Raw genomic sequence first — 26,147 nt, forward strand, 5'->3', positions numbered from 1 at the left:
TTCTTATGAAAAATACATCATAAATATTCCCCAATGTCAAGTGTATCCTAATACTTCCCTCTGGGACCAGAGGATGGCAGTGTGAGTCACCCTGAACAGTGTTAATAATAATGTTTATGCTTATGCAAACACACTCTTGTGTTATTATTCAGTCAAATTTGATGTATATGAAAGCATTGCACTCACATTATAAATGCTTGCAGTGGTTTTCCCCTCCCTGGTGGTTAGTGCACATTCCCATTCTAAGTGTGGGAGGAGGTATGGCCGTGCTGAAGCAACAAGGAAATGTGTAGTCAGATGGACCTGAGCTGGAATCTTAGCTCTGCCACTTACAATCACCTTAGACAAATAACTTCACTTCTCCAAACCTCAGTTTCCTAATCTGTCAATATGTTAAAGCAGCACTTATCATTTTCTCCCCCAAGCCTCCTCCTCCTCCCCTACTGTCTCCCTCTCTGATAGCACTGACTACCAAGTTGCCCAAGCCGGAAACCCAAGTGTCTCCTTTGACTTCGCCCTCTTTTTCACATGCCAACCCAGTCACAGCTTAATGATTTTGCCTCCTGAGATCACCACTCTCCCTATACTACCCTAACTCAGGTCACCATCACTTTTGCCTGGATTACTGCAAGAGACATTGATAAATGGCTTCCTTGTCTCCAAATGTGTATTCTCTAGTTTCTACAACAGTTAAAGTGATCTTTTCTAAAAGCAAACATTTTAGACCAGCTTAAAGCTCTAATGGCTTCCCATCACCCATAAGATAAAATATAAAGTCCTTTATATGAATTATAAGGCCTTTCCTGATTTGCTCCCTGCCTTTAGCTGTCACTGCTCCCAATCTTGCCCTTACTGTCTCAGCCAAAACAGCTCTCACAGTTCTCCAGACACATCATGCTTTCTCTTGCCTCTAGATTTTGCACATTATTTTTTTTTAATGTTTATTTTTGAGAGACAGAGAGCAACAGAGCACAAGTGAGGGAGGGGCAGAGACAGAGGGAGACACAAAATACGAAGCAGGCTCCAGGCTCGGTGCCAACAGCTCAGAGTGATGCAGGACTCATACCCACAGACTGGGAGATCATGACCTGAGCCAAAGTCAGACACTCAACCGAGCCATATAGTTGCCCCTAAGTTTTGCACATTTTATTTCTGCTGCCGGAATGTGTTCTTTCCCTATCTACTCCCCTCCTACTCCTCCACCCAATTTTTACCTACCTAAGTCCTAGCCACTCTTCAGATCTCTGTTCAAGTATCATTTCCTCTAAAAAGTCTTGCCCGACCCTTATGTTTGGGTCAGATGTCCCTGATTTGTGTTCCTATAGCACACTATGCTTACCCTCTAAAATCATAACTATTTTCTCATCTGCCTCTATCAAGCAGATGATAATTCCTTAAGTGCAGAGGCAGTACCTTGCTTACCATAGAACATAGTGCCTGGTAAATAGTAGTGTTCAGTAAATAGTTGAGCAACTGATTGAATTAACAAACCGTTCTTTGCTCTCATTGCCCAGACGCTTGGCTTTGTGCTCTAGGTTTTAGCATCTACTTGTGGCCTCTTTTCTGGTTTAGGTAACCTGTTTTCTTCTTGCACCCTACGTATCTCCCAAGGCAACTCTATATTCTCTCTTATTGTTAGCATCTTCTGTAGTTCCAATTCCTCAAGGAATATAGGATATCTGTGCTGGTCGACCCTGACCACCACACTTACTTGCCCAGAGAGATTCAGATAATAACAACCATTACCATTTAATGAGCACCTACTATGTGCCAATTCCTTGTATATATAACACACATTAGCTTCATTTTTTTGATGAGAAAACAGGTCCTTCTGTTCATATCTAGTAATTACTCAGGATGTGAATCCATGGCTATCTTGTTCCAAAGCTTTGTCCACTACATAGTCCTGAAAGTGTTAGATCTCTTATTATATCAAGTTTGACAGAAAATATTTGTGTTGGTAGGGGATAGAGGCAATGATAGCAGTGAGGCACAACCCTTGGTAAGGAGAATTTGGTGAGAGCTAACAAAACTACATATGCATTTATCTTTTGGGTTGTTTTTTTGCTTTTGTTTTTTTGAGAGGGAGAGAAAGCATGCATGAGCAGGGGGGTGGGGCAGAGGGAGAGAGAGAGAATCTTAAGCAGGCTCCATGTGGAGCCCAATGAGGAGCTGGATCTCACAACTGTGAGATCATGACCTGACTCAAAATCAAGAGTCAGACACTCAACTGACTGAGCCACCCAAGCACCCCAGCATTTATCTTTTGACTGAGATATTTCACTTCCAAGAATTTACCCTAAAGATACATCTTCAACATTAGAAAAACACACATGTACAAAATTATTCATTGCAACATTGTTTGTAATGCAAAATACTGGAAACAGCCTAAATATCTTCACGTAGGAGAATGGTTGAATAAACTTGAAGTGGTTCTCAAACATTTTGGTCACAGGCCCCCTTTACTCTCTTAAAAATTATCAAGGACCCCAGAGTTCTTTGTTTATATGGATTATATCTATTGATATTTATCATCTTTGAAATTAAAACTAAAAAAAACATTTTAAGGCAGTTATTCATTTAAAATAACAATAGTGAACTCATTGTGTGTTAACATAAATAACTCACTTTAATAAAGGTAACTGTATATTCCAAAACAAAAATATAGTAAGAAGAATGGTATTATTTGTATTTTTGCAAATCTCTTTAAAGTTAGTCCACTAGAAGACAGCTCGTTTATCATAATCTGCTTCTGCATTCAATCTGTTGGGATATGTTGTTTTAGTTGATGTATATGAAGAAAATCTGTCCTGTAGTTAGAAAAGTGAGGAGTATTTTAATAGTCATTTCAGATACTTGTGGATATTTTCTTTGATACTACATCAAAACTTGACAAGTGGTAATTTCTTAAAGGTTGCTGCAATGTGGAATCTGAAACCATTATCAATGAACTTTTTTGTACTCTGTCCCATTAAGATCCTTTGGTCTATAGTACACTTTAACGGGATATTTTATCCATATATGTTTTTGTAACATCATGCATTGGTCATTTGAGAAAAATACCAGCCGAGTTATGTAGACCTACCAATGTTGACACATTTCACTATATAATTTAAAAAAACCAACACTCCACAACATTTGTTAATATCACCACCCATGTCTTCAGAAAAGTCTGGAAGATGTTGAGTTTATGGTGGTGAATATAAGTTTTCCAAAATTCTAATTATTACTTGAAAGCTTGCATTTTATTACTGGCAACAAATACTATTACTCCTTTTCCTTGAAGTGACATGCTTCATTTTTACTTTCCAGAAAATGTCTGCCAAATTCTCACATCTGAATAACCATAGTCTATTTTTCTTTAAAGTAAAAATGATGTTCAAATAAAAGTGAGGGATGTGTGTGTGTTTCCTAGCTTTACTCATTGAGAGAGCTCAGAAGCGATGGCCCTGTAGTGGCAATGAGCACACCTACTACCTAGATCTTGATTTTTAAATACCATCCTCCACTAAATAGAACTAGGGCTGTGAGAGGAAATGGGTGATTCTAGTCACTGGGAAAGCACAAAGTGATCCTGGGATGTAGTGCCAGAAACTAAGGGAAATGCTTAAAAAATAATGAGGAGATGATAAGAGAACACAGAACCCAGCCAAACCTGAAAGTATTTTTATAGTGATTATATAATTCATAGAATAAAAATTGATGAGCTCATTCTGATAGAAATCAATAAATTGATAAATGAATAAATGGTGAAGAAGCAAGAAGCTCTCCCATATAATAAGAAGACAAATAAAAAATGTATAAGGAACGATAATGATGGAATTAGAAAATTATCATTTGGCAACCTCTATTGTCATAACTGATTCAAGCAAGAATTATCAGTAAATGTTAAAACTTGTGTGTTATCCCAAAAAATCTCCCCACAAGATATTTATTAATTACAAAAAGCAAACTAGTTACTTTACACTGGATAAACCTGGCAGATACCACCTTACTTAACCAAGTGAACAAAGTTATTACCAGTGATGGGACATACAGGTATCACATGCCTCATGATGCATTAAGAAAGACACAACATCAATTCTGTGGTATTCCTGCCGAAAATGCATAACTTGAATCTAATCAAGAAGAAAAAATCAGACAAACACAAATTGAGGGATATTTTACAAAATAAATGGCCTGTATTCTTTAAAAGCGTCAAGGTCATAAAAGACAAAGACTGAGAAACTGTTACAGATTAGAGAAAATGAAAGAGATTTAACAACCTACTATAATATGTGATCTTGCACTGGATCTTAGAGCAGAAAAAAACAATTATTATTTTGTGTGTGTGTCTGTGTGTAAGAATATTGGTGCGACAAGTGGCAAAATCTGAATAAAGTCATAGATTAGATCATAATATTGTATCAATGATAAGTTTCTGATTTTGCTAATTGTACTGTGATATTTGTACTTTGTTTTGAGGAAATGCACTAAAAAATAAATGGGTCAGAAAATAATTACAATAGTTTGTTTATACAACTATGTATATCTCTCTATAGAGACTGAAGAAAAAGCAAGAATGGCAGCAAGTGCACACCTAAAGTGAGCAAGAATAATAAAGCCAATGTGGTTAGATGTGGGTGAGAGATATACAGGAATTTTTTGTAGTATTTTTGCAAATTTTCTTTAAATCTGAAATTATTATTATTATTATTATTATTATTACTTTTTTTTAGAGAGAAAGCATGAGTGGGGGAAAGGGGCAGAGGGTGAGAGGATTTTAAGCAGGCTCCACGCTAAGCAGGGCTCAATCCCACAACCCTGTGGATAATAACCTGAGCCAAAATTAAGAATCAGATACTTAACCGACTGAGTCACCTGGGTGCCCCCTAAATCTGAAATTATTTAAAAAGTTTAAATATCCCATAAATATTTTCCACTATTTCCTTTTAAATATTTAATTTATATATTTAATAAATATATAAAAACATAATTGGGATCATATAATAGTCTTTTTTACTTAACACTGTTTTTTTATTTTTTATTTATTTATTTATTTTTTTTTTAAATTTTTTTTTTTTTTTCAGCGTTTTTTATTTTATTTTTGGGACAGAGAGAGACAGAGCATGAACGGGGGAGGGGCAGAGAGAGAGGGAGACACAGAATCGGAAACAGGCTCCAGGCTCCGAGCCATCAGCCCAGAGCCTGACGCGGGGCTCGAACTCACGGACCGTGAGATCGTGACCTGGCTGAAGTCGGACGCTTAACCGACTGCGCCACCCAGGCGCCCCAACACTGTTTTTTTAAATTTGATATTGAATCATGAGCAGCTTTCAATGCCATTTGAAATTCTTTAAAAACACAACTGTTAATGAATATTTTAATGTGTATACTGTGATTCATTTAATACATTTAGTTTCCCTTATATTTTTGTCATTAACCTACAGTAAAATATATAATAAATTTCTTTTTGCAAATATTTGTTCACATATTTAATTACTTACTTATGTTTGATTCCCAAAATGGGAATTGGCTTGTTCTTTTTTAAATGACTCAAGTGACCTAACAAACTCCTAAATGCCCCTGATTTCCTTTTTAAGTTTGTGCTGCTTTACTGACTTATGGCTTGCTCTAAAGCTTGCTCGTTTGGTAACAGGATGAATTCTGGGTTTGACTCCTGGCTGTGGTTGGTGATTGTAGATGGGTGTGGAGGGCTGTAGCTGGCAGCAGCAGGCTGGGGTGCAGGGCAATCACTGGTTGAAGGGGAGTCTTACTCTTTGGTGGCCCCTGAAAGTTAAAAGGAAAGGCCTAAAAAAGTCACTCACTGAATGAGTGGAATACACTAGCTTGATGCACATCAGGCTAAGACAGCTTAGTCCAGTTTAATATTCTCTGAGCTGTATTCTGTGTAGAGACTGGTTGTGGGGACACAGAGATGAATCAAACACTGAACCTGGCTCACAGGGCTCAAAATCTCATAGGAGAGACATACAGGTAAACAGAGACTGACAGTGTAGTGATGAAGACTTACAAATTGAGAAGCACAAAGATTATTGGGAGCATCAGAGAGGTTTTGTGCCTTCTTTTAAACAAACTTTTATACAGTATCTACTTATACACAAATATAATATTCATTCATTCCTCTTTCCTCCATCCTTTCCTTCTTTTCATTCATTGCACATATATTTTATTTTTTTAAATGTTTATATATCTATTTTTTAGAGAGAGTGTGAGCAGGGGACGGGCAGAGACAGAGGAAGACAGAGGGAATCCCAAGCAGGCTCCGCACTGTCAGCACAGAGCCTGACATCATGACCTGAGCCCAAATCAAGAGTCAGATGCTTAACCAACTGAGCCACCAAGGCACCCCTGCACATATAATTTGTTGAGCATATACCTTAGACCATAGTGGGTGGCAGTGGAGTTGGAGAAGAGAAAAATTCAATAAAAGCAAGAAGTAGAATTTATCAGGCTCAACAACCAATTGTCCAGGACAGAAACAAGAGTTAAGGATCCCTCCTTTGCCATTGACAAAGCCAGGAAATGGGTATCTTTTTGGCCTGATTTCTCCCCAGTTTTATTGAGGTATAATTGACAAGTAAAAGAACTGAATTTTTTTTAAGTTTATTATTATTTTTTTAGTAATCTCTACACCAACCATGGGGCTTGAACTCAGGATACTGAGCTCAAGAGTTGCATGCCCTTCTAACTGAGCTGGCCAGGTGCCCCAAGGCCTTAATTTTTAAGAACAAATTTTAAAGGGCAAAGAAAATTTTGATTGGGGTGCTACAGCTTTAACTCATGTGGAGAAACTATTTTTAGAATACTGGCTTTCTATAGGATATGGCACAAAAATGAAAGCGGAAAGGTCTACCAGGTTACAAATAAAGAGGTATTTTAGAGTCACTGTATAGTTGTGGAAATCAAAACAAAATTGAGAGTGGGGTAACTAAAGCAATTGATGGCAGGTAAAAGATTAAAATTAGCAGAAGAGGGGAAAACAGATGACAGATATTTCAGGAGCAGAGAGCACACTGGGTAGGAAGAGTTGAATGACAGAATGAAATTATAGATGAAAGGATTTATAGTAGATTACTATGATCTGGGAGGTGGTAGTGATGATAAAGACAGTCTCTTTCAGCAACATAGAAGGGGAGAAAGTGTGAAGCAAGAGGAAACTGGTCCTGGGAACAAATGAATCATCTTCAAGCAGTAGCTACACCCTGGGTAGCATGATTATTCATAAACAAATGCAGATTTCCTGTGGTGGTAGTGAACCAAGCTTGGAAAGCAGTACTAATGTTGGGTTGCCAAACTAATCTAAATGAAAGGGCCCATTTCTCTAGATTGAAAATTTTTAGCAACAGTAACTTACTCTTACAGCATTTTCTGAATATTGTAGAAAGGACTATTAGGGGCATCAGAAGGGAGAATGAAGGAATTTCAGGGTATACTTCCAGCTTTCCCTTAGGTAGATGTATTTCACATGTAAAATGGTGGTAGTATAGTACTTAATTCAGAGTTGTTATGAGGATGAATCATAGTTTCCCTCGGAGCCCCAGTTTCTCTTTTTATAAAAAGGGGATAGTGATTTTTTTTTTTTTTTTTTTTTGTAATGTGACTCAGAAGTAGGTGGTGAAGGCACGCTCAGGATTGTACAATAACAGGAACAGCTTTCATTGATTGGAAGAGAGCTGTAAGGTCATATTTTCTCTAAGGTGGCTGCTCAATTATTATTTGAAAGTTCCCAGAGACCTTATATAATGTTCTCATTAAGATTTATTATTATTAGGACATAACCTAAGGTAAGGTGAGATTGCCTTATAATTTTTATATACAGAAAATATACTAGTTTTATGCTAACATCTGCTATGCAATAGAATGTTATAGCATCCAGTGTATTAAACTCTATTTTTCCACAGTAGAGTTATGTTATATAAATCCATTAGGGAAATTTTACCCAGACCAGGGATGATAAAGAACAATGCATCCATTTTTTTTTTTCTTTTCTGATGCACTCATCTTTTGATAGGAATATATTTACATACAGAGATTAAGAGAGAAAGAACACAGATGAGAACAATCTTGAATCTAAGAAAGACTGAAAGGGTGTTTTGGAACCAACAATAATTGGAACTAACATTTATTGAGTATCTTCTCTAGGCCAGTTCTTTCACATAAATTATCTCCAGTTTTCACAACAAGCAGCAAGGCAGGCATTAGAAAACCCAGGTTCGGAAATATTATGTAACTTGCCCAGGGTCATAAAGCTAACCATGACAGAGGTGGAATTGGTAGGATCAGGAACAGTCCACCACCAAAGTCCCTGTTCATTCTACTATAGCACTCTATGATAAAATAATGTACTGTTATTTGGGAAATTTGGGACCAGAGGTTTTGAAGAATTTCTTTCCCTACTTATTTCCCTTCTAACGGTCTTTTTGTTTCTATTGTTTTTGGTTCTGAGGCTTGCATTCTAGAGCTTGAATGGGATCGAATATGGGGTATATGTAAACAATGATTCCACAGTCCCCGCTCAGTAACAATTTCCTTCCTTCAGAGCCTTACCTGGGATTTGGCAGGGGTTGGGATGAAAGAGTAGAGGTAGAGGTGGGGGAGGGGGTTCGTTAGAAAAGATGGATGGTTTTTTCTTACCTTTAAGTTGTTTATGAATTTCAGGACAACCCGTTGACTATTCTCTTGCTCGGCATATTATTTTTTTCTAATTTTGGGGGCGGTTTGGGATTAAGGATTTAGTATCTGTAGGACATTTCTGTAACGATCAGCACAGTAAATCCAAAAAAAGTTAAGGTCAAAGACAATTCCTTCATCTGTTTTGCGAAAGGAGTGTGTGTGTGTGTGTATGTGTGTGTAAAAGGTTGGTTCTGGGTCGCTCTTGTTACACCCAGACACACTGAAGGGATTAGAAGAGATCCCTCTTGAATCATGAGAGATGAAAACGAGCATATTCCCTCACCTCCTGCTCTCAGGTGAACGTCCGAGCGACAGAAACGTTCACGTACCTTCTGGAGAGAAGGAAAAGGTGCAAAGGCGCTCAGGGCCTGAGGGCTGGGAGTGGGGCGGGGGCTCGCCACGGTCGGTGGGGATCGAGGGGCTTCTGCCTCTAAGGAGGAATCGTCGGGGGCGGGCCGGGGACCGAGGGCAGCGCAGCGAGCGCTAGGCCCCCGCCATCCCCAGGCCGCGCTCCCCCGCGTTCCCTGCGGCTCGTGCCCGGGCGGCCGCCGCAGTCCCGGCGCCGTAGCCGGGCGTGGGGTCCAGGGGGCGCTGTGGCCCAGCGGCGCCGGCGGCAGGAGCGGCCACGGCGACGCTGGAGGCTTCGCCGAGGATCCCCGCCTGCAGCACCTCGGTCGTCCCGCCGCAGCCTTGAGCCCCCGGCCCGGTTCAGCGGCGCTCCTCCGGGATCCGCGTGGCTGCGGCGGTCCCGGAGCCCGATGCGGCTCGGCGGGCGCTGGGCCTTAGCAGCAGCGGTGACCACAGCCCTTTCAGGAGCGGGAGGCTTCGCAGCGGCGCTTGGGGCCGCGCCGGTGCCCTCCGGAGGAGGCTGTCGGCTTAGGGACGACCCCCTCGGCCATGCTGAGGCGGCGGCGGCCACTGCTCGAGGTGAGTGTGGCGCGGCGCGGTCCCGGGCTCGCTGGCCTTCCGCCACGGGGAAGGGCCCTGGCAGCAGCCTTCGGGCCGGGCGGACGGGGCGTCCTGCCGCTGCGGCCCCCTCCCCCACCCCGCGGCTCTGGGCCCTCAACCCTTCTCCGCGTCCCCCGGGAGGCGCGTGGGGGTGAGTAGGCCCCGCGCCGCCGGGAAGCTCTCGCCTGGCCTCGGTTCCTGCGCGGCCCGGTGTGTGTGGAGCGGCACTGCTGGCGGGGGCACTGGCACCTTTCGGGTTGGCCCCGGACCCGGGCCGAGCGCAGCCTCTTACCCCGGGCCCGGCACGTACATCCAGGAGGGAGGCAGAGGACGCCTGTTTGCAAACAGCCTCCGCTTTTCCGCGCCCCGGTAGCGAGTCCCGCAGAGTCCCGGGGGGAGGGGTGGGAGGGCTGGTGAGAATTGGAGTGCGGAAAGTGCGGGGCCCTGAGAGCCCTTGGTACTCCCGAGTGTCATTCACGGATCTGACTGGGTTGAAAACAACCGTTTGCGCTTTATTTGAGCTGAAATTTCATCACCTGCAGGTAGCTCATCCCTGCCGCTTCTATTACATTTTGCCCCTGAGAGTGGTCTGCCTTAGAGAAAGCCCTATCCTAGCTTTGCGCTAAGTTTCCTACATAAATACAATTACAAAAATATCTTTTTGGTTTTTAAACAAGGGTCTGTTCCCCTTCTCCCCAATAAAAGAGTGTAAATATCTTAATACCTCAGTTCTAGGTTTAAAAATGTTACACCTAAATAGATCCATAGACTGGATGACAAGAGAATTTTAAAAAGTCGTGCTATCTTAGTAACAGATACTGATGGAAATGGAACATATTCTAAATTTTAGAAGTTAAGTAATTTGCTCGGTATTAATGTGAAAAAAAGGAAGTGATGATTACAGTTTGATAACTTAAGTCAGGTGTTTGGGGTGTTTATGGTTTATGATCGATCAATATGATTACAGGTTTTTCTTGTTTTCCTATTATGTATATGAAGGTTGTAGGATTAATAAGTACTTCTGAAACTTTCATAATCATGAATAAAATAAATATGCTTATTGTAGGAAATTCGGAAAGTACAGGATCGTACCGTGTCAACTCTCAATAAATATTTAATAGTGAGGGAAAAGTCACCCATTATCTTACAGTTAGTACATTTTGATGGTCATTTATAGTTTTAAATGGGCTTGTATTGGCGACTTTAAAATTATCGATTTATGATTAATTTAATTATTAATTATTCAAGTTATTACTATTTAGTTATTATTATTTCTACCAGGTTAGTTAACTGTTTGATTTTACTGTTTAACACCCAGTCATTTGTTTAAGACCTATAAAAATGTTTTACTAAATTACATTGCAGTCATAGTTGAATTCATCAATTTAAACAGAATAACATGGGTAACTGTCTAAAAGACCCCTGATTTACCTCCTGTGCAGCATGGGAAGCTCCTGAAGTCTAGGGAGGTTTGGTGTAGTAAACACTTTTGAGGACCTGTTCTGTTAGTTAGATGTGCTGGCCTTGGATTGTTTCTGTTAAGGTTTTGCTTAAATGTTTATAACTGTAAAAACTTGGCCTGATTAAAAAAAAAATTGCCGGGGGGGGGGTAGTTTAAGTTTCAAAAAGTCTAGTTCAGTTCTCAATGTGTTTCTAAAGATTATCAACATTACAATCAGCTGAGAGTGCTTATTAAAGTATGCAGATTCCTGGTCCCTTGAATCACAATTTCTAGGGATGATGGTAGTCCAGGGATATTTATTTTTATCAAGCTCCCCAATTCTTAGTCCTACTAAAGTTTGAGAATCACTGATATAATAAGTTAAAGCTTAACTAACCTTGCCAAGGCTAATGACAGTATCTGTTTTCTAGCAAAGCTATCAGTGTTAAGCAGCATTACAATCATTCCTCATAGCAACAGATAATGTTGTTACAATATTAGAAAGGAAAATGATATTTCAAGGGATAGTGATTCAATTAACATATATTGAGAGATTTTTCTGGTAGATGTGGTGTTATAGAAGGATACCTAGCCACTTACGTTGGCATTTAATCTCTCCTTGGACTTTGAAGACATTGTCTATAAGATGCAGATAGTTATTATACTTACCTTGCAAGGCTTTTAGAGTAAATTCATCTGAAAAAGTTTTGTAATTTGTAGAATATCTTTATAAAATTTTAGCTATTAATATTAAGTGCCAGGTCCTATCTTTGATGTTCTAAGAAACACAAAAATGACCATGGTCACTGCTAGCAACTAGCCAACTTTGGAAGCAGAACATGTTTAACTGTTACAAGGCAGGATCAAACAGGAGTTGTAATTGAGTATAACATGCTAGCTCTCTCTTTAAGGCTTCTAATGTTTAATCCAATATCTTGTCCTTTAAGAATATTAATATTCTTAATATTATATTCTTATTCTTATATTAATATATAAGAATATAATATTAAGAACTTTAATAATTTTTATATATGGTGATTGCCTTTTCTTTTAATTCCTGATTCAGTGTTTTATTCTGTAAGGAGAAAATTGTATATTTTGCCTGGTAACCAGTAGTTGTAGATTAACTCCCTTAGAAAGAATGAATGAAGATGATCCTATTTTTTTTCTTCTGTTACTAAGCTACTGGTGTTCATCCCATTCAGTAAACTTTTATTTGGCACCTGTTATGTGCTGGCCACAGAAGAGTTGCAAGGCACAAAGCTTGTTTAAGAGCTAATTGCCTGGATTTTAACTTAAAATCTTATGTTCCTAAAGGGATGGTGTGTGGGTCCCACGGGGAGAGGGGTGTATTATGCTTGTCAATTGCATGATGTGGTGCAGAGTATGGAGTCACATGTGGGCAGGAATCCTTACTGCAACTCTGAGTGGTGTGACATTTAGATCCTGAGTTTCTTCTTGTGTGGTAATAATTGGAGTAATAGTATCCATCACAGGGAGGTAGAACTGGTTCCATGAGATAAAAATAATAAAAAGCAATTAGCTCAGCGTCTGTCTCATAGAAGGTATCCAATAAATGTTCACATCCATTCCTCTTTTTGGGAAAAACAAAAACAAAAATTAGGCTTTGGAATTTCTATGTGAGTTAAAACATGGTAGCCTTAATTTTTTTAAAGAATGAGTCTACGTTTGGAATTCTTAAAAATTTTTGATAGAGGGGCGCCTGGGTGGCTCAGTCGTTAAGCGTCCGACTTCGGCTCAGGTCATGATCTCGCGGTCCGTGAGTTCGAGCCCCGCGTTGGGCTCTGTGCTGACAGCTCAGAGCCTGGAGCCTGTTTCAGATTCTGTGTCTCCCTCTGTCTCTGACCCTCCCCTGTTCATGCTCTCTCTCTCTCTGTCTCAAAAATAAATAAATGTTAAAAAAAAAAAAATTAAAAAAAATTTTTTTGACAGAAAACAATTTTGATCTTAATTATACATATTTCTCCTTTCATTTTTACTGAATAAATGAGCTATTCTCTTTGTATAGAGTACGCTTGTTACATTATCTGAGTTTTATTCATTTTCCATTATTTTCAGAGTTTTACATGATTTTTTATTTTACTTGTGTGTGTAGCTGCATTGCACTATATAGAGCAACATTCTTAGTATATAATCATCAACGAAAGATAAATGGTGACAGTTATTGAATAGAAATAGTTCATATACTTCGTTTTCAACAAATGATATCACTTAATTAAACTTACATTATTTAAAAACTGAATAATCTTCAAAACATAGGCTTTTCCTTATAAACTGTAGTAGATTAGATCTAGATTTTTATAACCTGTCAGATATGGGATCTAGTCTTTTCTAATAACCTGCAGGACCCTGGACACATTTCTTATATGCCTCAATTATTCTTCTATAAAATGAAGCTGATAATACCCATTTTACAGAATTATTGTGAGGATTAAATGATATAAGGTATAAATCAGAACTGTAATTTAGTTCTATGAATCTTGGCAAATCATTGTTACCCTGAAAGTGGAAAATATACTTCTTGTTTATTTCTGTTTGAAAGATCACTATTTATATAGTTTACAACCAGGAAATAAAGTCAGTATGATCAATTTGAATTATGAATAAGACTGCTAAATTAAGGAGAAACCAGGGTGTCAGTAGAGTTAGTATTTTATTTTATTTTTAAAATTTATTTATTTATTCTGAGAGAGCACATGGGTAGGGGTAGAGAGAGAGAGGGAGAGAGACTTCCAAGCAGGCTCTGCAGTGCAGAGCCTAGTGTGGGGCTCGAACTCACGTATCATAAGATCACCACCTGAGCGGAGATCAAGAGTCAGACGCTTCACCACTGAGCCACCCAGATGCGCATTTTATGCATTTTAATGGCATAGTTAGTGGAATGCTTTATGCTTTATAAATAAATGTTATTTAATAAAACAATTTGAAAATACTGTTTATAAAAGTATTTCCTATTTTACATATTAAGTGGTACCTAATTTTTTTTTCTTTTGAATTATTATAAATAGCTCATTTCCAGAGCTGAACTATTGGAAAAATGAGGACAGTATATAATGTTTTGTACTTATGAAATATTTTCTTGATAGCCTTTAATAAAATAAGGTAAAGATGAGGAAATCTCTGGACATGTTGATATCAAGAAAAAGTTGTTGAATTCATATTGGGCAAGGGAGAAGGAGAACTTAATTCATGTTGATGAGTATCTTGAGGCATTTGGATTTTATATTATAGAACTATTTGTAAAAATATTAAATTTTTTTCTGTAAATTATCTTTTAGTTGAAAATTCTTACACTCGTTTTTTAAGCTTAAAAAATGCTTTTGTGGTCCAAGGCTTTGGACTATAATAGTTTCTTTAATTGATAATTCTGTAGTGACTTACCTTTTTTCTGATTATTTATCATAATATATGCTTGAGGATATGTGACTTAATATTTATAATGGTAGTTATGTTGCATTTTTTTAAAATACAGAAGTAGTGAATTCATGCCCTAGGTTTTAAGGATTAATTAAATTTAAATGAAAATGTAGTGCCTTTTGAGGGAAGGAGTCTTAAGAAGTAAGACCTAAGGAAATGGTAAAATTAGTCTAGAATTTTTCACCAATTAGGAAAAGTTTGGGTATATTCAGTCCTGGGTTCTTCTGGCTGTTTGAAATAATATTAACTTTAGAGAAATAATACTAAGTTTAAGATACAAAGTGAAGAATATATATATTTCAATTAAATTTAAAATATTAGGCAAGACACTTTTTTTTAATAGCAGCCTTATTGACATATAATTGAAATACTATACAATCAACCCATTTAAAGTGTACAGTTCAATGCTGTTAGTATATTTGGCATTATGCAGATATCACCATTATGTAATTTTAGACGTTTTTATCACCTCAGAAAGAAATCACTCCCCATTTCCTCCCAATCTACCCAGCCCTTGGCAACCACTAATGTACTTTCTGCCCATATGGATTTATATTTCATATAAATGGAATCATAGGATATGTGACTGGTTTCTTTCCTTTAGCATAATGTTTTCAGGGTTTGTCCATGTAGCGTGTATCAGTACTTCATTTCTTTATGCTACTGAATAGTATTCCATTATATGGATATACCACATTTTATTTATCCAACTTCATCAGTTTGGGTTATTTTTTTCTTTTGGCTGTTATGAATAATATTGCTATGAACATTTCATGTGCAAATGTTTGTCTTTCTCTTGGGTATATACCTAGGGTTGTATTGCCAGAGTCAAAAGATAACTCTTTGTTCAAACCTTTTTGAGGAACCCCACCAATTTACATTCCCACCAGAAGTGTAGGAGGGTTCCAGTTTCTGCACATCCTCACCAACCCTTGTTATTATCTGTCTCTTTGATTAGAGCCATCCTAGTGGGTGTGGAGTGGTAAGTTAAGTCTCTATTTGAGGATTGTAACTTTCATTTACAGTCATTAGGTAAATTGTTCAAGTTTTTACTTGCAGATACATTGCCAGATTCTTTGAGGATAAGGAGTCTTTTTGGCTTGAGGATAAAAGCTGTGAACTTTCTAGTTTTCTGTTTAGTAAATACTGAACTTGATGGAACTGGTTAACCACTTTGGGTGGTAGTGGGGACAGTGGTATGGGGACTTCCAACTGAAAGGTTGTCTTCTAAGAATATTTCTTAACAAAAAGCAGTTGTAAATCTTATGTTTAGCTTTCCTTTCACTGCTAAAATGTTTCTAAAAAGATAGAGTCCAATAGCGTATTTACCCATTAACATTTCTAAGCACTCCGGTCTGATTTTTAGGATTGCCATTACCTCTCCATGATATATAATTCTATATAAATACAGTTTAGTTATTGTCCCCCTCCCTCTGAGATTTTATTTTTAAGTAATCTCTACATCCAACGTGGGGCTCGAACTTACAACCCCAAGTTCAAGAGTTGCATGCTCCATGGGCAGAGCCAGCCAGGCACCCCTATTCTTTATTCTTGTACGTAGTATGGTCCTCTATTGTCTGTTCACATGAAAGATATTAAAGCTTTTTTATGAGATTTTGTAGGACATAGTTCAAAGTCAGCAATAATGACTTGCTAACATTTTTAAAAATTTTTTCAAACTAGTTAGGAAATACTGCAGGGAGCTATTGTTTGAGCAAACAAAGTGCAAGTTTTGGACCTTCATTCTACATACAGTGGATTTCCCACAGTATTTTCCCACTTGATTAGGATCGCTTTTAGGTCCTTTAATGCTGACTTTTATGGTTAAGCATCTGACTTCAGCTCAGGTCATGATCTCATGGTTCATGGGTTCGAGCCCCACATTGAGCTCTGGGCTGACAGCTCAGAGCTTGGAGCCTGCTTTGGATTCTATCTCCCTCTCTCTCTGCCCCTCCCCCTCTTGTGCTCTGTCTTTCTCTTTCTCTCTCTCAAAAATAAATATTAACATAAAAAGATTACATATTATAATATAATTAATTAACATATAATATTATGATATTTTAAAAACAAAATATTAAATATAAAAATAAAAATAAACATTAAAATAACACCAGCATTCTTCACAGAGCTAGAACAAATAGTCCTAAAATTTGTATGGAACCAGAAAAGACCCTGAATAGCCAAAGCAATCTTGAAAAAGAAAACCAAAGGTGAAGGTATCACAATCCTGGACTTCAAGATGTATTACAAAGCTGTCACCATCAAGACAATATGGTACTGGCACAAAAATAGACACTTAGATCAATGGAACAGAATAGAGAACTCAGAAGTGGACCCATAAACATATGGCCAACTAATCTTTGACAAAACAGGAAAGAATATCCAATGAAATAAAGACAGTCTCTTCAGCAAATGGTGTTGGGAAAACTGGACAGCGACATACAGAAGAATGAACTTGGGCCGCTTCTTACACTGTACACAAAAATACACTCAAAATGGATAAAAGACCTAAATGTAAAACAGGAAGCCACCAAAATCTTAGAGGAGAAAGCAGGCAACAACCTCTTTGACCTCAGCCGCAGCAACTTCTTACTCAACACATCTCCAGAGACATTTTGCTCATAGGCAAAAATGAACTGCATCGAGATAAAAAGCTTCTGCACAGCAAAGGAAGCAATCAGCAAAACTAAAAGGCAACCAACGGAATGGGAGAAGATATTTGCAAATGACTTATCAGATAAAGGGTTAATATCCAAAATGTATAAAGAATTTATCAAACTCAACATCCAAAAAACAAATAATCCAGTGAAGAAATGGGCAGAAGACATGAATAGACACTGTTCCAAAGATGACGTCCAGATGGCTAAGAGACACATGAAAAAATGCTCAATATTACTCATCATTGGGGAAATACAAATCAAAACCACAATGAGATACCACCTCACACCTGTCAGAATGGCTAAATTAACAACTCAGGCAACAACAGATGTTGGCAAGGATGTGGAGAACAGGGAACTCTTGCACTGCTGGTGGGAATGCAAACTGGTGCAGACACTCTGGAAAATGGTATGGAGGTTCCTCAAAAAATTAAAAATAGAACTACCCTACAGCCCAGTAATTGCACTACTAGGTATTTATACAAAGGATACAGGTATGCTGTTTCAAAGGGGCACATGCACCCCAATGTTTATAGCAGCACTATCAACAATAGCCAAAGTGTGGAAAGAGCCCAAATGTCCATTGACAGATGAATGGATAAAGAAGACGTGGTATGTGTGTGTGTGTGTGTGTGTATATACACACACACACACACACGTATATATATATACACACACACAAAATGCAGTATTGCTTGGCAGTCAGAAAGAGTGAAATCTTGCCATTTGCAACAACATGGATGGAACTAGAGTGTATTATGCTAAGTGAAATTAGAGAAAGACAGATGTCTTATGACTTTACTTGTATGTGGAATTTAAGATACAAAACAGATGAGTATAGGGGAAGGGAAGCAAAAGTAATATAAAAACAGGGAGGGGGACAAACCATAAGAGACTCTTAAATACAGAGAACAAACTGAGGATTGCTGGAGGGGTTGTGGGTGGAGGGTTGGCTCAGTGGGCAAGGGACATTGAGGAAGACAGTTGTTGGGATGAGCACTGGGTATTATATGTAGGGGATGAATCACTGGATTCTACTCCTGAAATCATTATTGCACTGTATGCTAACTAACCAGGATGTAAATTAAAAAATAAAAATAAATGATAAATAAACATTAAAAGAATTTAATGCTGACTTTCAAGTTAGTGAGCTGAAAGGCCTCCACTGGTTTGTTTTACAGTCTTTTGTTTTGTAATGTTTATCTTAGAGAGACAGAGCACAAGCGGAGGAGGGACAGAGAGAGGGGGACACAATCCCAAGTAGGCTGCAGGCTCTGAGCTGTCAGCCTGATGCAGGGCTCCAACCCACGAACCGTGAGATCATGGTTGGACACTTAACAGACCGACTAAACCTCCCAGGCGCCCCATTTAGTTTTTTTGAATGTCATAATTTCTATATAAAACTACAAAAAGCAACAGATCTGGAGCCTTTTAGGTAGGATTAATGAAGAGGTATGCGTTTCTGTTTGTAATATGGTTCTTTTTTTTTTAAGGTGTTTTTCTTTTTCTTTTTCTTTTTTTTTTTTAAGATTTTAAGCAGCCTCTACAACCAACATGGTGTAATCTTTACACCCATTGTGGGGCTTGAACTCACAACCCTAAGATCAAGAGTTGCATGCTCCACTGATTGAGCCAGTCCACGTGCCCCTGTAGGATGGTTCTTTTCTAACCTTTCATGGTTACAGTTTGGTAGTTCATCTGCCAAACTTTTATGTTTTTGTTATTATATCTAAGCAGAGCACAGCCTATCTCAAAATTCTCCTCACTAAAATAAAGAGCAAGCAGTATCAAAATTTTGTGAAAACATTCTGTCAGGGCTTATGTAAATTTTAGTCTCCATTTTTCATTTTCAGTTGATCCAGAGAAATAACTCCTAAAAAGCAATTGAAGCCAAACACTGCCGGTTTGAGAAAAACCTTAAAATTTCAGAATACATCATCTAAATCTTTTAGTGATTCTGGTGATGTAATAACTGCCCATAGGTTTTTTGTTTTTGTTTTTAATTAGTAGCTGAAGTAAACTGTTTTTGAAATTATGAGATCAACTCTTGGAAGTTTTTGCTCAACGTCTAAACAACAAGGTTGAACTCCGGGAGGAAGATGCGATCGCAGCTACAGTGGAGCTCTGGGCTCCTGCTCCTGACTCACCACTGTTTGCTCTTGCCGAAGAACAAGTCTGTCAGGAAGCCACACTGCAACCATGTCTTTTAAAAACACTGAGAAGATACCTGTGGAATTGGAGGTGGTGATTCAATGAATTAGAATTACTCTAACCAGCCACAATTTGAAAAGTCTTTGGAGAAGGTATGTGCTGACTTGATCAGAGAGGCACAAAGGAAAAGAATCGTGAAAGGACCGGTTCAGATGCCCACTAAGACTCTGAGAATCACTATAAGAAATACTTCCTTGTGGTGAAGGTTCTAAGAAGTGGGATTGTTTGAAGATGAGGATCCACAGGTGACTCATTGGTTTGCTCAGTCCTTCTGAGATTTTTTTTACCCCCCCCCCCACCAAGTTTATGTATTTATTTTGAGAGAGAGCAAGGGAGGACCTGAGAGAGAGAGAGAGAGCGCACGAGAGAGAATTCCAAGCAGGTTCTGTGCTGTCAGCACAGAGCCTCAGGTGGGGTTTGTTCTCACCAACCATGAGACAGGTTGAGCCAAACCAAGAGCCAAAATCAAAAGTAGGAACTCAACTGACTGAGCCACCCAGGTGCCCAGTTCTGAGATTGTTAAACAAATTACTTTCATCAGTATTGAGCCAGGAGTCAATGTCGAAGTCACTATTACAGATGCTTAAATCAGCCTTTTTAATAAATTGATTATCAGTTGTTAGAAATAAAGGTTGAGATTTTTTTTTTTTGATTCTTTAACGTGGCACAGCCCTTCATGATTTGGTTCCAACTTCGTTGTTCCTCACTTGTTTCTGCATGCCCCACTATCCAGTCCTTTAAAGATTCCAGGTTTATGGAGTTTTTCTTAATTTCTTTTACCTTATATTACTTGTATAATATAAAAACTTTATAGACCACTGTGTGCCATCTTTCTGCTAGGTGTTTCATGTATGTCATTTCTAATTCTTAAAATGACCCTATAATATTCATAGTGTCATGCATGTTTTATAGCTGAGGGAACTGTGGCATGGGGATTTTTATTGACTTTCCTAAGCCCACATCCATGATTCAAACCATATATCTCTGACTACAGAGTCCACTCTTTTTCATCATGTGAACCTCTCCATGTATTCTGTATTTGTTTATCTTAAGATTTTTCATAGCGCTTTAGGAAGTATTTATTATTAGCAGAGCTCAACTCTAGTTGATGGACTTTGGTGGTATTTGCCTTTGAAGTATACTATTGGCATGTAGCATTTTGTGTAAGAAAAAGATGTGTATGTGCATATATTTTAGGAATTTCAGCTTTCATATATGTATTTTTGAAGTAGTTAAATGCCTGCTTTGCTGTTAGAAAAATATAATAACTGATCTCTGGGCCTCATTTCTCTGATCTGAAAATGAGTGGTGGGCTAGATGTTAATGCCCCTTCCACATTTAATATTCTATTCAAGTTTCTAAAGAACTGAATGAAAAGATGGCATACGGACAGCTCCAGGCAATGATGACAGTATCAGTAATGAAGAACCAGAATAGGGGACAATGAGGTATGGGTGGTGGTTAAGGAAAACAGGAGAATTAAGACTAAGGGATTGTAATTTCCATAAAAGTTTCCCCTGTACTAAGTAAAGAGAATATATTTCTAAATGAAAACATAGAAACTCTGGGAATTAGCTGGCTGAGTAGTTTGTAACTGATGCCTCCTCCTCCCTACCTGTTACCCCCATTCTTCTGTCCTTTCTTGTGATGGTGTATAATGTGTTTGAGAAAAATGCACCTAGAGCTGTGTTATATGAAAATAACCAGGTCATCAGTAGCACACTTGAAATAATTATAGCTTTCATATTGTTCATAAAGTGAGAATTCAGTAATTAAAATGTGAACCCATTATTGTAGATCTTCAGAGTTTGTTGATAAAGCAAAGGAGGGCATATTTTGCATTCAAAAAGGATGAAATACCTCTTAGTGACAAAACTTTTATATACCCTTTCTACCCTCAAGGTATTAGAGATGCTTATATTGACATATAGACGGGTGATGGTTTGACTAGGTGGAAAATTGTTAACCAGCATAGAAAATTGTCATTCGTTTCCTTGTTAGCTTCTGGAGACCTTAGATCAGTGAATTTTGAGTTTGGGACTAAATCATCCTAGGCCAGGAGCAAGGAAATGTCCTTTAGTTAGAGAAGTTTGTTTTTTTCAGCATACTATAGCCCTCAGATAGAGATTTATAAATACACTTTAGTATTTTTAAAAACTTAGAAGTAAAAGTAAAGAAACTGGTTTAACTTTCTTCAGCAGTATATTACCCAACTTATTGGCTGGGGACCTTTTTTTTGCACATAATACTTAGTAGTACATCTTTTACTGATCTAGGTTAACTTTTATCTGTTTTATAAAGCCTCACTCTCAAAATATCCATGACTATTTCAACCCTCAGGTGATAGGCCCTGATTACTTCCTGAAGGACCTCATTCTATTGTTCATGACTGATAATTATTACAAAAAAATCTTTTGTATTTGGCCAAATGTTGTTTTTCTTTAATATCTATCGTTTCATTGTTTTGCTTCCTAAAATTGTACAAAATAAATAATTATTCTCATCTTAATATCTGAAGATGCCTTGGCTAGCATAGAGATTAAAAGCCCAGGGTTTGGAGTCAGATTGCCTGAGTACAGATTTTAGTTCTACTGCTTTTACTGTGTGATCTTTTCTTGTCTGTAAAATGGGAATAGCCATAATACTTTAATGGGTTAAATGACATGATTCGTAAAAGAGCTGATTATGTAGTGTGTTGGCTTGGTTCCTTGGAAAGTAGATATTGAGATGGAGTTAGTGCAAGAGATTTTATGGGGAGTAGATAATAGAATGCCTGTGAAAGGAAAGGGAGCGCAAGCTGAATTGACCTACAAGAGTCTCAGTCTTTGATGCAGATCTTAAAAAAAAACAAACAAAAACACACCAACAAAAAAAAACCAACACAAAAAACTCAGCCAATCCAACGGGGAGCTCCAGAGCAAAAATCACCTGTTAGAGGAGTCCTGCATTGGGAAGAAATGGCCAGGTTCTAGTACACCTACCATGTTGTTACTGGCTAGGAGCTGCCCAGGAGGAGTATGGCCTCAACTGGAAAGCTGAGATGAATTCTGAACATGCTGCATCTGGAGGCTGTTAATTAACAGTACTCCTTGCATCTGATTGCAAGTCCTTCTTTCCTCCCTTCCTCCCTCCCTCCCTCCCTTCCTCCCTTCCTTCCTTCCTTCCTTCCTTCCTTCATTTCTTCCTTCCTTCCTTCCTTCCTTCCTTCCTTCCTTCATTTCTTCCTTCCTTCCTTCATTTCTTCCTTCCTCTGTTCCCCTCCTCCCTTACATGCAAGTTCTTTCTTCAAGGGAGATCCAAGTGATTGCCACAAGTCCATTTCTTGTGCTGCAGGATCTAGGTCTCCAAACATTTTCTGAGAGTAGTTCTTTCAGGGGTCCATGGACTTCTCCTTTTTTTAAGGATTTTATTTTTAAATAATCTCTATACCCAATGTGGTACTCAAGCTCACAACTCTGAGGTCAGGAGTTGCATGTTCCACCAACCGGAGCCAGCCAGGCACCCTGGACTTCTCTTCTTGATGGGGAAGTTCAAACAAGTAGGTTTGTGAGACAGGTTTCAGTCCCCATCTGTGTACCTGGTCTCAGGGCCACAGTGGTTCTCATGGTCTCTTCCACCATTCAGTCTAAATTCCTCTTGACATTAGCTATAATTTTTGTTGGTCTTGATGGTTTACCTAGACCCACCCGTCATTTTTGAGGGATCACAGTCACAATTGGGCAGGGGAGTATCAAGTGGTACCCATGTGGGTCATCTGAGTTCCACACATACTCCTTGTTGTTCCCATTATGTAACAGCATACCTGCTTCCTTCTGAGGATGAAGGTTAATTTATCCTGCCATGATAGTGATTCCTTTTCTTGCCTCTTGGTCCAGGGGCACAAAGAGTCGCAAATGCACTGGCTCCAGCTATAATTTATAGCTCAGTATGATCCTTGACATGTATCCTGGCAAAAGTATGCCCAGGATCTCTAACAAGATGGAAAGCACAAAGTCCGCTAGTAGATCACTAGAAATTTTGGTAAGTGGAGGCCATTTCTCCTTCTACCTTTTGGTTCTCAGACCCATGTGTTCTTTCTACTAGGAGCATAGCTCTGAATCAGTGCATATACTGCATCCTTGTCTCTGAGCTGGTATATCATCTGTGTCTTCAGTAGGCCATTTTAGTACTCTATAAGGCTGGATGATTTTGTATGGTGCTGTTATGTGATAAGACCACTAGAGCCCCTGGTTATGGGCCCATTGCCACAATTCCTTCACTGTGAATTCATTCCCTTGGTTGGACGCTATGTTATATGGGACTCCATGTCTGTGGATCAGGTACTCTGTAAGCCCTTCTCTAGTGGTGTGGCTGGGGGTCTGTGGACAGAAAAGAAGAACCCATACCTGGAATAAGTATCTATTGAATGCCTGTGGGGATCAACTGCTGGCCTTTCCAAGATGGAAGGAATACGATGTGGTGTGTGGTTGATGAGCTTGAGGCACAGTGCTATATTGGGGGCTCAGTGTTTGTCTCTGTTACTCATAGGTTGGATGTTCAGAGGGGCTGGTAGACTGATTGGGCCTTGGTAAATGGGAGTTCAGCCTTCCTTTGCTTCTTTCTGCCACACTGGTTCCTTTATTCATATCCCCATCATGCCATTTCCTGGGTGGCTAATGTCAACTCTCTGAGTCATTTTGTTTATTTGGTTATTCAGTGTCTCTTCTATATTGGATGCTTTCTGGGGGACATTAACACGTGAAAAGAATTTTCACACTTTATGCACTCCCATATGTGCATTCATTTGCCTCCACCCATAACTTCTTGTAATAATTGTATAGACTTTTTCCTTGAAGGGCTCTGACCAGTTAGCCAATCCATTTGCAATTGCCTATGAGTCTGTATATATTCTCAACTCTGGCTACTTTTTTTTTCATACACAAAGTTCATGACTAAGTACATCACTTGAAACTCTATCTTTAGGAAGATTTTCCCTTTCCACTCTCAAGGTCAGCCCTAAGTATGGCTATAATGAAGCTGTTTTTTTTTTTTTTTTTTTTTTTCCAGCTTGCATTCACATACTGAGCCATTTATAAGCTATTTATAAGCCAAACTTTGGCTTTTATCTCTTCCTTAAGTTGGTTTTATAGGATCACCCAAACAGCTATAGATGTGAACTGAGGAAAGGATGCTAGTACAATTTTGGTAGGTGTCAGGGAAGTTTTGTGCCCTTTGGTTCTATGGGGTTTGAATTTTTTTTTTTTTTTTTTTTTTAGGGATATTGAGAGTGTGAGTAGGGGAGAAGAGCAGAGGGAGAGAGAGAGAGAATCCTAAGCAGTCTCCATGCTCAGTGCAGAGCCTGACATGGGGCTCAGTCCCACAATCCTGGGATGGTGACCTGAGGTTAAATCAAGAATCAGGTGTTCAACAAACTGAGCCACTCAGGTGCCCCGGGTTTGATTTTTGATGTACCATTTCCATCTCATAATGGATTGCTTCTGAGCTCACTTGACTTTATAACTTGGAGAGTCTGTTGAATGCAGCTCCTTATGGGCAGTTCTGGATGTATAGTGTCCAGTGGTCAAGTGATCTCTTTCCAGAGCCCAGTAGCACACCAAGAGCTGTTTTTGTAATAGCATGACTCTCTTGCAGACCTTTAGGTTCCTGCATTGTGATTCTCCCACTAAGGCTTGCTATAAACTCTACTGCAACTTTTCCCAACATTTATACCTCCAACAGGATGGGGACTGCTTGCACTACAACCTCGACCTGATGCAGAGTTGTTTTCCCCACTCAAAGCTGGCAGTGAGCTTTTCATATCATTCAGTATGTGGATTACCATAATATTCCTATGTATAGAATGTGTTGCCTCTAGAATCTGAAGAAGCCTATTAAAAGTTATGGTTCCTTTTTTTGTAGTGGGAGATGCAAGATGCAGTAATTTGTTTCTTGCTTTGGAGGGGATGGGATGGCATGACCCTGACTGCTGAACTCCTAAAACTTCACTGAAGTGGTAGAACCTCAGATATTTGTAGTTTTTCTCCTGCCCTTTGGAGCACATGTATCTTACCATGTATTTCAGCCTGCTAGTCATCTCTTGTTCATCTTGCATGATCAGCATGATTAAATGGATCAATGTGCCATTCTGAGGCCAGTTCTCTTCAGAGTTTATTATGATAGAGTAAGAGAATTAATATAGCCCTGAGATAAAACTGAACTTATACTGTTGCTTATTCCACGTGAATGGGACTGTTTCTGATTGGGATAGAAAAGAACTCATTTGCCAAATCAGTAGCTGTATGCCATATACCTGAGGCTATATTTATCTGTTAGAGCAAACATACTATATCCAGTATGGGTGGCTGTGGTCATGGCTACTACTTGGTTGAGCTTGTGGTAGTCTCTAATCATTTTCTAGGATCCATCTGGTTCCTGCAGAGGCACTGAACAAACATATGAACAACATATGAAAGGGACCATGAATCTTGCATCTTTGAGATCCTAAGGGTGGCACTAGTCTCTGCCATCCGCTATACAATACTGTTTTTGATTTACTATTCTGGCCAAGGGTTGGGGAGACATTTAGATATTTTCAGGTTTCGTTTGGCCTTTTCCTCAATGGTAGTTCTTATTTCAGAGGCCAAGGACCCAGGGTGGACATTACCCCAACTTCCAAGGATGCCAATCTCATTGTTATATTCAGGACCTGGGAAAATGACCTATGGACCAAAGTGGACTTTGGCCAGAACTCCATTTTTTGCTAGTTCCTATATTTTTCCTGTAACAGAGCAATAATG

The 26,147-nt window shown here is 38.9% G+C and overlaps 1 protein-coding gene and 1 pseudogene across 2 annotated transcripts in view; both read left to right on the top strand.

Annotated features, from left to right (window-relative positions):
• The first annotated feature begins 9,330 nt into the window (after nucleotides 1-9,330).
• Nucleotides 9,331-26,147, top strand: part of ZFYVE9 (zinc finger FYVE-type containing 9) — a 213,482-nt gene continuing 196,665 nt past the window's right edge. For both annotated transcript variants that reach the window (XM_042951599.1, XM_042951600.1), the window contains exon 1: nucleotides 9,331-9,603. The gene's annotated coding sequence lies outside the window, so the exon portion shown is untranslated. The remainder of the gene's footprint in view (nucleotides 9,604-26,147) is intronic.
• Nucleotides 19,360-19,958, top strand: LOC122227239 (annotated as a pseudogene).

This window comes from Panthera leo, chromosome C1 (assembly GCF_018350215.1).
Source record: "Panthera leo isolate Ple1 chromosome C1, P.leo_Ple1_pat1.1, whole genome shotgun sequence".
NCBI classification, from domain to species: Eukaryota; Metazoa; Chordata; class Mammalia; order Carnivora; family Felidae; genus Panthera; species Panthera leo.